Source organism: Triticum dicoccoides, chromosome 2A (assembly GCF_002162155.2).
Source record: "Triticum dicoccoides isolate Atlit2015 ecotype Zavitan chromosome 2A, WEW_v2.0, whole genome shotgun sequence".
Classification (NCBI taxonomy): domain Eukaryota; kingdom Viridiplantae; phylum Streptophyta; class Magnoliopsida; order Poales; family Poaceae; genus Triticum; species Triticum dicoccoides.
The window spans coordinates 167,589,811-167,605,244 of NC_041382.1; the positions used below are offsets into that span (position 1 = coordinate 167,589,811).

The 15,434-nt window shown below is 48.3% G+C and overlaps 1 long non-coding RNA gene across 2 annotated transcripts; it reads left to right on the plus strand.

The window, feature by feature from the left end:
- Positions 1-6,695: 6,695 nt before the first annotated feature.
- On the plus strand, positions 6,696-10,577 carry LOC119354020. Of its 2 annotated transcripts, none has more exons than XR_005170606.1 (3): positions 6,696-6,761; positions 7,327-8,582; positions 8,655-10,577. It is a non-coding gene; the product is annotated as an uncharacterized LOC119354020 (long non-coding RNA). The 2 variants fall into 2 exon arrangements; XR_005170607.1 differs by lacking the exon at positions 6,696-6,761 and adding an exon at positions 6,786-7,189.
- The last annotated feature ends 4,857 nt before the right edge of the window (positions 10,578-15,434 follow it).

The window sequence follows — 15,434 nt, forward strand, 5'->3', positions numbered from 1 at the left end:
GCAGGGGCTCGCCGTCCTCTGGGGGTGCCGCGAGGGACATCCGTGCTAGGACGGCGGCGACGCTGCTCGCTCCGGTGGACTCGGAGGTGGAGTGGCCGTGCCTTACATCGTCGGCGGGGGCCGGCCGGGCGGCGGAGGAGGAGGAGGCGGCGCCGCAGGCTGCGGAGGGTGGCGCGGCGTCTCCGAGGCCTAGGGTTGGCAGCGTCGGTCCCGGGGCCGAGGTGGGCCAGCGGGGTCGTGGGCCGGCCCATGAGTCAGGTTCGGCAGGCGGTGAAGGCCCACGCTCTGGAGGAGACAGCGAGTCCCGGGGGAAGGGAGGCCTGGCGATCAGTGGGCCGGTGGGTTCCGTCCAGCCCATGGCGGGCCTGCCTCGGCCTTGGCCCAACACCGGCTCCTATTTATGGGTGCGCCGCGGCTGCCTTGACCCCTCTCTAGGGTTTCCCGCATCTAGATCGGAGGTGCGGCGCTGGGCTCGCCGTGCCAGATCCATCCAACCCATTTCCCCACCTCCCCCTCTCTCCATTTCTTTTGCGGCGGCGGTGATGAATGGGCGGCGCGCGGAGAAGAGGCCTATGGAGCCCCCGATCTTAGATGGGGAGCGGCGCCGGGAGCGCGAGCTGCGGGAAAAGGCGAAGAAGGAGCAGCGAGCAAGAAATGGTGGCAGATCTGAGAGGAGCTATGAGCCGGAGGGGCGCGAGGGGGAGTGGGGTCCCCCTCCCCCATGGTGGATCCAGCAGCAGGAAAGAAGAAAGAAGAAGAAGGAGATGGCTCGGCGTCGGGAGCTGGAACGCAAGCCCGCGGATCTCCCCAGATATGGTGGTGGCCACGGAGATCCGCTGGCCAAGAAGGCCCGGGCGTCGTCCGACCCCTTGGTTGTGTCCCTCCCCCCTGGCGCGAAGGGCACCGTGGGCGAGCCCATTCCGGTGGAGGACGGGTCGGAGGCTATGGAAGTGGAATGTTTCAAGTGCGGGAGACTTGGCCATTTCCAGTCCAAATGCAAATTCTAGCCTTTGTGCGTGCTCTGCAAGGAGGAGGGACATGCTTCCGCTCATTGCCCGACGAGGGGTCGGCAGCCTAGCCTGCAGATTATGGGCAGTGCAATTTCAGGGGAGGGTTTCTTCTGTTTGCAGTTTGAAGAGGAGGAAGAGCTGGAGGGCCCTCGGCTCCCCTCGGTGGGAAACGCGGCAATCCTTTCCGCGGAGCCAGGCAGCCTTAACCTGCGGGTTCTCATTCAGGAGCTCAAACACATGGTCAAGGGGGACTGGGACTGGCAAGTCACGCAAGTAGGAGAAGACGATTTCATGGTGGTGTTTCCCTCCGCGGACCTTCTTCACATGGCCCGGACCAGTGGCAAACTCTTCCTCTCCAATAACGACATCACTGCTAGGGTGCGGGATGTGGTTCATGAGGTGCTTCCACCAATGGTGATGCCAGAAGCTTGGGTGCGGCTCCATGGGATTCCTGAGAAGCATCGCAAGATTGAGCGCATCAAGGAGGCCTTTAAGATGCTGGGCCGACCGATTCTGGTTGATGAACTTTCCCTCATTAAGTTGGGTCCGGTGAGGATGAAATTGGCTTGCAAGTCGCCGGCCAAGCTGAATGGCACGGTGGAGGTCTGGTTTAATCACGAAGGATATCAGATCAAGGTGGAGCTAGAACGGATGCCCAGAAGGTTGGGTGATGGTGGTGGAGCCTCGGGGGTGGGCCCATCCGCTCCCCCGCTAGACAGCCAGCAGGGAAAGGGCGACCCTAGCAAGCAAGGGCCTTCCGCGGGCAACGCCCCCAAGGCAGCTGCCATTGGGGCGCCCAAATCTGGGACGGGGGCGTCTCAGAAGGAGGCAGCCGGCTCCGGCGCGAAGGTGGGGGGCCAAGATGTGGTGATGGGCGAGAAGGCGAACGACCCCGAAGACAGCATCCAAGACACTTCTATCGACACCGAGACATGGGAAAAACTGGGTGTGATCGCGACTCAAGACACGGCTGTCAGCCTTCCCCCCCTCGCCCGCTCTCTGGATCCGTCTTTCGAGGTCCTAGGCTCCAGCCTGACAGCTCCGTGTGCGCCTCTCCCTCTGGTGGCAAGGGGGTACGGGGCCATGCCGGGCTCCCCACCCCGAGGGGGGGGAGGGCTCGGGGCTGGACTGCGTCCTCATGGACTCGAACCCAACTCCGGCCTCAGACAGGCGCCTGTCGAGTGGCTCTGGCCGACAGGCCAAGAAGACTGCGGGGAGGAAGGCGGGGAGCAAGACGGTGGTCTCGGAGGCTGCGGGGGCGGTTTCGGCGCTGGGAGGCGATTTGGGTGCGGCTCTGGTGGCGTCAGGGCCGGCAGTCAAGGCCAAGCATACTAGGGCAACTCCGGTGTCGTCTCGGGCTCCTAGCGCTCGCGCCAAGGCCAAGCTCGGAGACATGACCTCTCTGGAAAGTGCAAAGCTTCGTGCTGCTGACAAGAACATGGACACGACAGGTAACCCTCTCCCCTCCTTTAAGATTCTGAGCGCTTTCTCTGATGAGCATCTCGCCGAGATTCTGCATGATAGTGGCGTAGCGCTAGACTCCTCGTCTCTGGATTTGATTTCTTTATTGCGTGCGCGCGAAGAGGCCCAGGCTGCCCTCGCGGAAGCAGCCGCCAGGTGTGTGGCTGCCCAGGCGGTCGAAGCCACGGACGCAGCATCAGTAGGGGCTGATGCTGTCGACATGCCCATTGAGGGAGCTGAGGCCGTGGCGGCCTCGGTCTTGCCTTCTTCCAGTCGAAAGCCGGCTAGGAAGCGTGTGGCCAAGGTGGTCTCCTCCCGTGGAGTCCGCTTGCGTAACAGGATTATCTAATGCGTTATTTCTTCTGGAATATCCGCGGATGCGGGCACGGGGGGCGTCGCACGCAGCTCCGCGAGTACATGTCCAAAGAACACATTGACTTTGTGGCGCTCCAGGAGACAATTAAGGCCGACTTCTCCTTTAGAGACCTTTTGGCGTACGATCCGCTCCAGCGCTTTGATTGGTTCTGGATTCCGTCCGTCGGCCTCTCTGGGGGTCAAGTGATGGGTTGCAACAAGGATGTGTGTGAGGTTATATCGTGGGAGGGCGGCACGTTCTATATAGCTGCCACTATCCGGCACCGGGTCTCCCAAGCTTCTTGGGTGATCGCGAGTGTTTATGGGCCGGCGGATCACGCGAGGTCCGCTATTTTCTTAGATGAAATCACAGCTATGGTGGGGGCCAAACAATCGTCCAACCTACCAGTGGTGGTAGGAGGTGATTTCAACTTGATCCGCTCGGGGGCGCACAAAAGCAACAACAATATTGACTGGGCTAGGGTGTCCATGTTCAATAATGCCATTGCGTCCGCTGCCCTTCGGGAGATCGCGCGTACTGGGGCCAGATACACTTGGACTAACAAGCAACGTGAGCCAATCAGATGTGTCCTTGACCGTGTTTTTTGCTCTAGTGACTGGGAGGCGCTGTTTCCTCTCTGTACTTTAGTGGCGGAAACGCGCATAGGATCTGATCACGTCCCGTTGATTTTGTCCTCAGGGGAGGACAACGTGCGGCGTAGCCATAGATTCTTCTTTGAGACAGCTTGGTTCGAACATGAGGGTTTCAGCCAGCTAGTCACAAATCGCTGGTCCCAGATCGGCAACCAGTTGGGGCGTCAACGAGGACCAGTTGAGTTCTGGTCCTCAGCGGCTGCGGCTTTGCGTGCTTTCCTTAGGGGCTGGGGGGCTAACCATGGTAGCGAGTCCAAAAGGGAGAGGGAGCGCATTACGGCAGATATAGCCCTCCTCGACTCGCAGGCCGATATTAGAACCTTCTCTGGTGACGAATGGGAGCTAAGATACTCTCTTGAACATCAGGTCCTGGCTATTCTCAGGGCGGAGGAGGAATACTGGCGCCGTAGGGGTGGTGTCAAGTGGGTAGTGAAAGGCGATGCTAACAGAGGATACTTTCACGCTTACGCTAACGGTCGCAAACGGAAGAGCACTATCCTTAGGCTCCAATCAGAACGTGGGACGCTGATATCTCAGAACGAAATAGCGAAATACATCTATAACTTCTTCATTGAGCTGTTGGGAACAACTGAGGTGAAAAACCTAAGTCTTAGGGCAGACTTCTGGGGCATGCACGAACGAGTCTCGCAGCAGGAAAACGACGCCCTTATGGTGTCCTTTTCGGCCCAGGAGATTGATTGCGCGCTTGCGGGTATGAAGAACGACACGGCCCCAGGGCCTGACGGCTGGCCGGTGGAGTTTTTCAAGCGCTTTTGGTCGCTGCTTAGGGACTTATTCCAAGCGATCATAAACGGCTTCGCCCTAGGTACGGTTGACCTGTCTCGTCTAAATTACGGGGCCATCTGCCTAATCCCCAAGGTCAAAGGGGCAGAATCTATCAAACAGTTTCGGCCGATTACGCTCATCAATGTACCCTTTAAATTGTGCGCCAAAGCTTATGCTTCTAGGCTAGCGACGGTCGCCCAACAAGTCATTAGTTCGAGCCAAACTGCTTTCCTTAAGGGTAGGAGCATCCTGGAAGGGCCCATTGCTCTTACGGAGATTGTCCACGAGTTAAAACGATCACAGGAGCAGGGTGTTATCATTAAGTTAGATTTCGAAAAAGCCTATGACCGCGTAAATTGGGAGTTTATTCGCGAGGTCTTCCTCAAAAAGGGTTTTGAGGCAGGGTTTGTTCACCGGATCATGAGTCTGATCTCGAGTGGCAACACCTCGGTCATTGTCAATGGCGAGATGGGGAAATACTTCCGTAACAGGAAAGGGCTAAGACAGGGCGATCCCATATCCCCACTTGTCTTTAATTTTGTGGCTGATGCCATGGCAGCCATGCTGACCAAGGCCAGGGAGGCCGGTCACATCAAGGGGCTAGTCTCACACCTCATCCCGGGTGGAGTGACTCACTTACAATACGCAGACGACACCCTGCTGTTGTTTAAGCCAGATGATCACAGTATTGCTTCGACTAAACTTTTGCTACTAGCCTTCGAGCTCCTCTCCGGACTCAAAATCAACTTTAACAAGAGCGAGGTCATAACCATGGGGATGGACGACCAGCAAAGCTTACGTACCGCAAACCTCCTTAATTGCAAGCTAGGGAGCTTCCCAATTAAGTACCTAGGGCTTCCAATCTCCAACCGCAAACTTTCGATACTAGAATGGGAGCCCCTGTACGGGAAAGTGGCCAATAGGGTAAGCCCGTGGCGAGGGTGTTTCATGTCCTCCGCTGCAAGGCTCATTCTCACAAACTCGAGCCTCTCTTCCCTTCCCCTCTTCACTATGGGGATGTTTTTGCTTGCCGATGGGGTACATGCCAAGCTAGACACTCCTAGATCCAGGTTCTTTTGGGAAGGAACTGGCATCAAAAGGAAGTACCACCTCGTCAAGTGGGCGGCGGTTTGTAGGCCTAAGAAATTTGGGGGATTGGGAATCCTAAATTCCAAACTTATGAATGTTGCCCTTCTAGCCAAATGGTGGTGGCGGCTGACCCAAGATGAGTCGGGGCTCTGGGCAAAGTTGCTTAAAGCCAAGTACTTCCCGCATGGGAACCCATTCACAGCCTCGGCCAACGGATCCGAGTTTTGGAGAGGGATCCAAGCGGTGCGGCCTGCTTTCGATTTAGGGGCCAATTTCCAGACCAACAACGGACTATCCACTAGGTTTTGGCTTGATCATTGGCTGGGCGATTCCCCCCTTTGGCAAAGCCATCCCTCCTTATTCAGGATCGCCACAGATACTAACATCCTAGTTGGGGAGGCGTTACATGTAGACCCGCCGGCGATCCACTTTATGAGGGCCCTAACAAACGAAGAGCGCATTTCTTGGGACGGGCTGTCCCAGCAATTAGGCTCCCATCGCCTTCGGGCGGGGGCTGACACTGTCAAGTGGAGTTTGACAGCGTCCGGGAAATTTACAGTGAAGTCCTTATATAACAAGCTAACTGGAGGGCCAGTGCTTGACATAGCAAAGGGTCTGTGGAAGGCAGGCCTGCCCTTGAAGATCAAGATCTTTATGTGGCAAATGCTCAGGAATAGGCTGCCTACTTCGGACAACATAGCTAAACGGAACGGTCCGACCGACGGCTCATGCGTGATCTGTGGGCAAGGGGAAGACGCGAATCATGTTTTCTTCCGGTGCCACCTGGCCAGGTTTATGTGGAGTGCAGTTCGGGAGGCCTTTCACACAGACTGGAACCCCGTTTCGGGGACACAATTGGTCTCGATTCTAAAATCCACTAAAGGGACCTCTAGCAGAATCGCCTGGCGTTGCGTAGGGGCGTTACTATGGGCACTTTGGACGACGCGAAACAAAATTACGATTGAAAAGAAATTTCCTAACCACCCTGCAGACATGATCTTCAAATGCCACCTATTTTTGCAGATGTGGACACCGCTGGGGAAGGAGCGCGATGCTGAGCGCATGACAGAAGCCATGGAGCGTATCAAGTCAATTCAGACGAGGGCAAGACAAAACATGACGAGTTGATGATGCTTTTGGAGCCTTCCGCGGTGTTTAGTCGTTTAGGTCATTGCTCTTGCTGGTCCGTCATGGTGATTTTGTAGCGATGAACCTTGCTTTTGCTGCCCTGAGGGGTGTGTTGCTGAACCTTTATTGTGTAACCGTTAAACCTGGATGCCTTTCGGGCTTTATTAATTTAAAGCCGGACGCTTCTAGCGTCTTCGTTCCAAAAAAAAAAAGGAAAAGAGGAAGGAGAAGCTCTACCACCTCCATGCCCGTGCACTGCTTCCTGTTTGCCTGTAGTAGGTATGAATCAAGTTCCTAATTAATTCTACAAGACATGGGGCAAGTAGCATCTTGATGTTATTGTTTTTGGTAAAAAAATCCCCTATTGTTTCACTGCTGGCCTATGTTGAAGTTTGTTATAGCTTGTTGTTGATTTGATCCATGTGCTGAAAGCAGTTGATCTTATTTTTCATATGTAGATGCAATATTTCTTTTCGTGTATGGGAAAAAGCAATAGCTAGAACTGACATCTCTCTCTCATGAGGTGTGCTTGTGTTATGTCCAAGCAGCATCATCCCCTTTTGGATGTTCAGTTTACTGTACAAGTCAATATGGCTTTGATTTTTAAATCAGCTTCAAAAGGTTGCTTTCACAATCCTTTGATGTTCAGTTTACTGCGCGAGTCACTGATGGATTGCTGTTAATTTGCCCCACGATTCTGTTGCTAGGTACAGTTCAATTTTCTTGAATTTTGTTGTCATGTATGTGTTACTTGGAAATTTAGCCCTAGAGCATGTGCTTGGGCATTGTTCAGCATTGCAGAATAATTGTTTGATGTATGTGATGTTCTCTATTTTGTGGACAGAAGGGAAGAGTAATATGCATATGGGCAGTTGTTGAATCGAGATCCAATCCACCGACAATGAGAGTTGACACGGCAACGAAGCCCAACCCCCGAGAAAATAAGATGTGAGCAAGAACAGAAGAGAGATGTAGTGCTTTTGTACTAATATTGGTTTGCATCTGTACTGACTAGAAAATGAGAGAGAGAGAGCTTTGGTACTGATATTGGGTGAGAGAGTATAGAATTCAGGTCTGGGTTATTAACTAGAGTGAACAGAATAACCACAGAAGTTTGGTATACAACTACAGTACATTATAACAGACAAGTTTTTGAATCTATCAAGCATCAAGGTAAGCTTTCATGATCATAGAAATGTAGGTGTTTGTATTAGCGCAATGCTTTAATCAGTAGGGTCTTTCCCATCTATGATCAAGGTTGATTGCGTCAGCTCTGTTGTGGCGTTCATGTATATGACAATGGAATGATGTGAAATTATGGTATCGAGGCTTTTTTTGAAGCATGCCTAGGGTTTTGTTCCTGTTTGTGTTGATCTAAACATGTGCTCTGTTCATGTAGAAGAACTCATATGAATCTGCCTTAGGGCAATAATTGAGAACATGTGATCAGTATGTTAGCCAAAACTGAACATTTGATCTCTATTGAACTGAAAGGATTGTATATTTGATCTCGGTTTAACTGAAAAGATTGAACCTTTACTTCTGATCTCTGTTTAAGTTTAAAAATTCAGCTGTTTCACAAACTTTCTATAGTTCAGAAACTGAATCTTTAGATGTACTCTGTTTTAGTGCAGAAAATGAATTTTAGTGCACAAACTGAATTAGTACATAAACTGAAAAGACTGAACCTTTACTTCTGATCTTAGTTTAAGTTTAAAAATTCAGCTGTTCCACATGTTGGATAATTCTATATTTTCTAGAAAGAATAAAAAGATTTTATGGATCTCTACATTGTAATGGATTTTATTGTGCTGCTACTCTTCAGTTGCATTGCACCCCCGCATCCAGAATTCGAAGTTGGTTCAGTTTAGACTTTGCAGATCATCAAAAATAGGTTTCTTTTGCTGATAATTTTTCTTTACTGAGAACCAAAAACTACACCTGGACCATCATTTACTAAGACTGGATCTCATCATGGCTATATTACAACTCGGTAGTGTCTCATTCTAACTGGCATGTTATTATTTTACCATGCTAATGCAGGCGATCTGAAGCAAGGAAATGCTCATGCCTATAGACCCAAGTGGCACTATTATCATGGTGAGCCTGAAATCCCATCACTTAATCTGTTCTTTGTTTCTTTTGGGGCGGTCTTGTGATGCTGCTCTGTAGTAGGTGGAGGTGTTCCTCTGCTCGCCAACTGCAGGAGGCGAGCAAAGCTACAACGGAGCGGCAGATTAGGGACTTGGGTCGCTAACCAACAAATCAACTCAATGGCATTCTTCTCACTTACCGGTCAAATCCTGAACCTAGATTCTGCAGTTTGCCTGATAGAGTGAATTCCATTATAAAATGAAGTTCCTTCTATCAATTATATAGCTTTTATTAATTTAATTTTTCTACTTTGTACTCCCTCCGTCCCAAAATAAGTGACTGAACTTTGTACTAAGAGGGAGTATATACGTATTGGTTCTTTGGATGCTTTCGTTTAAAGATTTGCAGAGATCAATGAGGATTTGGGTGGCATGAAGGGGACTGGTGATAGGAAACATGGGTCCAAGAAGAAATCAAACAGCATGGTGAGTTGTTCTTCCTTTTCAACCGTGTTCTATAAAGTGCTTGTGTGTTGGTCTGATGTATATAAGTGAAAGAAAATAAAAAATGGATGGAGGAAGGGAACTTCTTGCTTTTCTTTTCCTTTTGTTTCTCTGTTTGATAATTACTCCCTACGATGAGAACGTCTACGAATAGAAATGTCCTACTCCTTGATCCCTTTTAGTGTGAACGGCTCGACGGCAAGCATGACCGTCTGCTCCACGCATTATTGGTTGTGTCTCTGGCTCCGTGTGCGCTGCGCCACACGCGTGTTTGTTGCTTGCGTGCTGCTACTGCGTGTATGGTGTGTTGGCTTGATGTGTGTGTGTGTGTGTGTGCACGCACTAGCTAGGTGAGGATCACTGGCTCATTGCTCTCTCTCTCTGTAGCTTCTTAGAGAAAAATACTTTGCCGTTGGTCTGCATCATGCTTCTAGCATCTTTCCAGGCAGGTAGATGTTTCCAACATCAAGAGAGAAAAGGTCATTGCATGCATATACTTTTAGATGACACATGACCAGAAGTCTTTCCTATGAAAATCATGTGGCCTTGTGACACCCCGACCCTTTTCTTCAGAAATTTGTGATGTGTTTATGCATGTCTGTTGTGATGTGCATAGGAGCATGATTTGTTCTGCCACTTTAGGCATTAGCACACCTATAATATAGGTCTTGAGTCTACAAAGCGCACGTGTGAATTGGCAATGTCTGCATAAATATGATGTATTAAATTATGTTTTGAGAGGGATTTGTTCATTTTCAAAACTAAGGAAGTTGGGTGAGCTTAAAACACCCATTCATCATTTTCAGTGAACTTTTCTAATTGTATTTTAAATCCACAAGAGGGAAAAATCATTGCTCTTTCCCAGATCATCTAAATCGGATGGGCGGGCTCCAAACTCCCAGCGCCATTTGTCATTTTTGTGTTTTGATTTGTACTTGAGTGCCTTTGGACCGATGGTACTATGGAGAGGTGACATTAACACCATTGATGGTTGCTTCTCTCCTGTAGACTACATCTCCTTCTTCTATATGTCAATATATCAACAAAACAAGAGATCTATAATATCATTGTTTATGGAGTTCACAGATTATTGAAGATTTTTGCTGCCATGGAATTGTGAGTTTGTGACTATACATTCTTGTGTCCTACATGTGAATTGAAGATATATTGTCTCTGTATGTGAATGTAAATATCCAGGTATGTAGGCAAGTCCTAACTTTTCTACTGACTGTATTTTCTTGACAGCTTTAAGAGAAGAACGAGTACTGTTAGTCATTCTCTGTCATGTATAATAGTACAATACTGGAGATGTGAATGGATAATGTTCATTTAATACAGTATCAGTAGATGATGATTTGTTTCCTTCGCAATCAACTCGTGTATATCCTGATATGTTCGGTCTATTCCCAAATTAATGCATAAAGTAGCCTTAACAATTATATAGTCTCTCTATGTATTAGTACTCTGTTTTCTCTGGTTTTTTGTCAGATGGAAGAAATCAGTTTGTCATAACATGTGAAAATCAGTTTATTTACCTATCTCTCTATGTATTAGTACTCTGTTTTCTCTGGTTTTTTGTCAGCTAGAAGAAATCAGTTTGTCATAACATGTGAAAATCAGTTTATTTACCTACGTTGTTGCTTTTATCAGTTAGCAAAGATGTTTGTCAAGTAGTAAGTTAGTCATCACATGATGCTTGGCAAAGGGACTTCTGCTGAGGCCTGTAAGGCTAGAAGCACTATATGTAAGGTGGTACCCTCTGATGGATATTCATTTTTCAACTAATACATGACCACACTAGAGAATATCAGGTTCTAAATATGTACGTGGATGAACTTTAAATACATGGATGATTATTCCGCATAAACAAAGTCATATTGTCATTTTTAACACAAAAACAAAGCAGTGTCCCATAACACAAATAGCTACTGTTTGTTTTGAGTAGCAAATTCATTCATTGGTTATGGGGCATCAAGAAGAGCAAACGCCAATGCGGTGAGACATACATGTTCGAATATAAACGTGCGGAAAGTAGTAAATCATTTCACCTTGGCGAGGCACTGTGATCAACGGCCTAGCCCAAGCATGCCATAGCTCCTTGTATAATGCGTCGCTAGAACTCCCTGCACAAAGGATTCATTATGTGAACTAACATGGCAAGTTTACTTTGTAGCATGGTAAATTTAGTTTTGTAGCATGGTTAAAATGCTATGTCAGGTATATATAGAACATTAACACATCATGTGAGGTATGTGATGTCAAAGGGTCTAAAAAGACTGGACCCCGTAACTGTAGCTTCAGAGCTCCAGTAATTACATAGCATCAGTCTAATTGGTGGAGGAAGCTCATGAACAGCTTCAGAGATCATCCCCTGAAAATTCAATCCAATGCTCGCATAAAACGATGAGGTATGAAATGATACCGTCCTCCATCTCAAGCACACACTTTGTGAAAAGAAACTTGCGCGATTCCTCGAGCACCACCCTCCTGCGCCGTCGACGAGGAGGTCCCCGGACACCACAAACCTGCCCCGTCCGCTCAACTTGCCAGTGACCAGCACATACCTGTCAAGTTCAACACCGGCGGCAATGCTACAACCTACATCACAGTCGCTGCAACATGGGTAAGGGAGAGACCACATCAGGGCTGGGGGTCTAAAAATTGGGTGCGTCTCCTCTGCTGTACAGTTGTTACGGTACAGGTGCTCTAGCAGGCATAATCTACCGTCTGTTATAATCCAATGGTCCTCCTTTCTCTCCCTTAATAATTCTATTAATAACTACAAACAGCCTAATAATAGTCCAAAGGAAAATCCTCTACGCCTATAGAATTGGCACCAAACTCCTCCTGTCCGTCTTCCTCGTTCCTCCTGATACATGACCACTTGTTTACTGAATCAGAAATTCTAACATGACACAGAGTAAGCACTTCTTTTGTTCTTGGCAAGATAAGCACAATGCACGGAACAACACCTTATCTGAAGGTCACCAATGGCATGGCTGCCAAGTTCCTCCTATTTCGGAAACTTTTTGAATAGAAATCATATGAGCATTCCAAACTCCATGGGCAAAGACCGACAAAGAAAGTGACCACTAAGTCAAACTATAACTGAAATTAAACTCAACACACGTGCATGTACCACTAATGGCTATTGACGAACCACATTGCCACGAAGAATTAACAGATCATCAAATAACCATATGGTGTAGCTTCTGTAATAGGATAATGAAGAAAGGAGAAAGCAGTTCTAAGTAATAGCAAGTAATTCACCTGCTCCTTCCGTTGGGGAACCATGGCACTAGCTGGCAGGACGTTTCTTGGATTGGATCCGTGAGCTGCAGCTTGTGGAGTTTGGCTGGGCAGGCTGGCGGGGAGGTCCAGCTGCCGCGCCGCCGTCGTCCTGAAGTCATGGGGCGCCGGCTGTGTCGTCAGAGGACAGCACGGTGACTCCGGCGTGATTTTAACCCTCATCTAGCTGCCACCCTCCTCCTCGTTAAGGTTGCCCGAAGGAGCCTCAAGCTTGTCGTCGTCATCGTGCTCTTGGAGTACATGCTCGCCTTGCTCCTAGAGGAGCTTGTCGTCACGGAGCTTCTCCCCGGATCTTGGTCGCGAGCCTCCGTCCTTCCAGCGACACACACGACAAATCTGAACGATTTTCAGACGTTCGGCATTATCTTTTTCGTTATTGTAGTAGATTCTAAGAGTTGATTATGAGTTAATTTACTGATATTGCATACAGGGATCCACCACTTGCGTGGTAGCACCAATTCAATATAATATAACTATAAGATTTTATTTCTTGAAATATAGGAGCTCGCCACCCTGTACTATTTCATCAATGAAACATGACTTTTACAACATGTAAGATGTCAGGGTGTACATAACTATGAGAAGTTGAAGATAAAAATACATTGTGTTAGTTTAACACCTAATTTGAAAATTTGAAGTGAGGTGACTAAATTAAGTATTTGTTTCCCCATTGGGAAGGTCGAAATTCACAGACATCCAAAAGGAAAGAAAAGGATAATGTATCAGCGAAACTATCAAAATTAGAATTTCTCTGTTTTTATACATCAAGGCATCACAAAAGCTCCAACACATCAACCTACATAACAATATTGAAATAATGTCGAGTCGTCTCGAATTAAACCCAAGCCCACGTCTATACTTCCTTAGCATCCACCCAGAAACTCATTCGTCTCTAGCGATGAAACACACGACAACCAGAAACAGAAAGCGAAGCAAAGGAACCGAACCCGAGGCGCAAAAATTCGTCATCTCCGCCGCCCAATTGAAACGACGCCCAGACAGGATTGAGCAGCGTGGGCCGATATGCTCGCCCCATGCGCAGCTCCACAGTGTTTGATCGGCACCTAAAGCGGGTAGCTAGTGCACTTCCTATTATTATTATCATACGCATATACTAAATTTGGATTCATGTACCTGTTTGACCAAAATGTTGGGACCGGCACCCTCGCGCCAAGGCGCGGTCCCGATCTAGTATTTAGGAACGGAGGGAGTACACATACAAAGCAAAATGAGTGAATCTACACTCTAAAATATGCCCGTTTGAAATTTGTAAAAAGACAAATATTTAGGAACGAAGGAGTATAATTTTGTGCATGGCACATGGACCCGGATGATGAAGAGGCTTCTGGCAATGCTATCAAGCTTCCATCATTTGTTTACATAATTGACGTACTATACAAATAATTTTCCAGCGACATGAAATTGTACAATGGTGTGAGCTTTCAGCTTTTGTTTCGCGTGTCTTGCCATCGATGCTCTTTCGGAAACAATAAAAAACTAACTTCCTTTCTAATGCATGTCAATTTATTAGCAGATCAGAGCTAATAATTACATCACAACTGAAGACAAAATTATGAGAAGGTGTTAAATTAAAATTGATCCATGCTTTCATTGACTGCAACGTCCCCCCAGCTCTGTCTAAATCAACAAGGCATGTTGGGAAAAAAAGTAGCTGTCTGGAGCATGCAACATTCCGATCATTTTGTGCAGTTCCACTAAAATAGAGCTGAGCGTCCCTGTTCCAAAGATATCAAGTGTGATTACGATAATAGAGGACTGCTAATGAAACAACAAACACACAAATAGAAGCCGGTCACCTTTGCAGTCTCTCTTAAGACTAACTAGTTGGAGAAGATTAGGCTCGGAGTTGGATGAGGAGGATAGAGCAAAACCAATCTCCCTTTGTGCAGTCGCACTGAAATGTAGAGACGTTGCCCGTGTGACATTTTAGTACAACTGCACAAAACACTCTTAAGAAAAAAGTGATTTGTGCAGTTCACCAAAAGGTCGCAATAGCAACGAGGTGAAATGGATAGCCCTGTTTGCAAAAAAGAGGTAGAAAGGAAACAATTACTGGCCAATAACAGTTGATGACACATGCGACGACAAAAAAAGCATGTTCCTTGTCCTAAGGGAAGATAACAACACAGTTGTGTTTGTCTAAAACGGTGTGAGGACGAGAATGCAATATGGAAAGTACGCTGGACGAGCTACATTTTGGGCAAAGAACTATGGAAGATCCACATGCAGTGACGTGGGAAAACGGGCAGTGGAGCAAGGCTGGAGGGGATACCTGGAGGTCATCGGGATGTAACTAGGTGAGCGGCGGCGGGCGGAATCTGCGAGCAGGTGGCGTAGGCCCTGCCGCGCCGGAGCTTGGTCAAAGAGAACAACATGTACCGCAGATCGGGACGTGTTGCCTCGGCGCCGTCGAACAGAGAAACGATGCACTTCCTCTCTTTCCCCCGGCGGACGGGATGCGGCCGGATCAATGACCAACGGTGAGAGAGAGAGAGGCCACCGCACTCCCTTTCCCCCAGCGGACGGGATGCGGTTGGATCAGTGACCAACGGTGAGAGAGAGGGAGGCCACCGCACTCACTTTCCCCCGGTGGACGGGATGTGGTCGGATCAGTGACCAACGGTGAGAGAGAGAGAGAGGCCACCGGAGCCTTGTGTGAGATACTCTGAAGAGCGGACTACCTTTTCCTCCATAAAAATTATTTTATATTCTGTGTACATGCCATTGAGCGCTATAACTTTATTTAAAAATAACGCAGCAACGCGTCAAGTCGAACTTTGTTTCATGCACGCGCGGTACACGACCACCCTAGGTAAACAACCGCTACAGGCGTTCAAATTAGCACGTGGGCTGCCATTTCGTAAAGAAATGAGCTCCACTGTGTACCCGCGCGGGTGTGGCTGGGCACGAAGCGTGAGTACGTGCACGATGCACCTATTCTCTTCTTGTATACGTACACCACCTACGTGGGGTTGTGTGAGAGAGATACAAACCTAGAGAGATATAGTCTGTGGGTTCTTGAGAG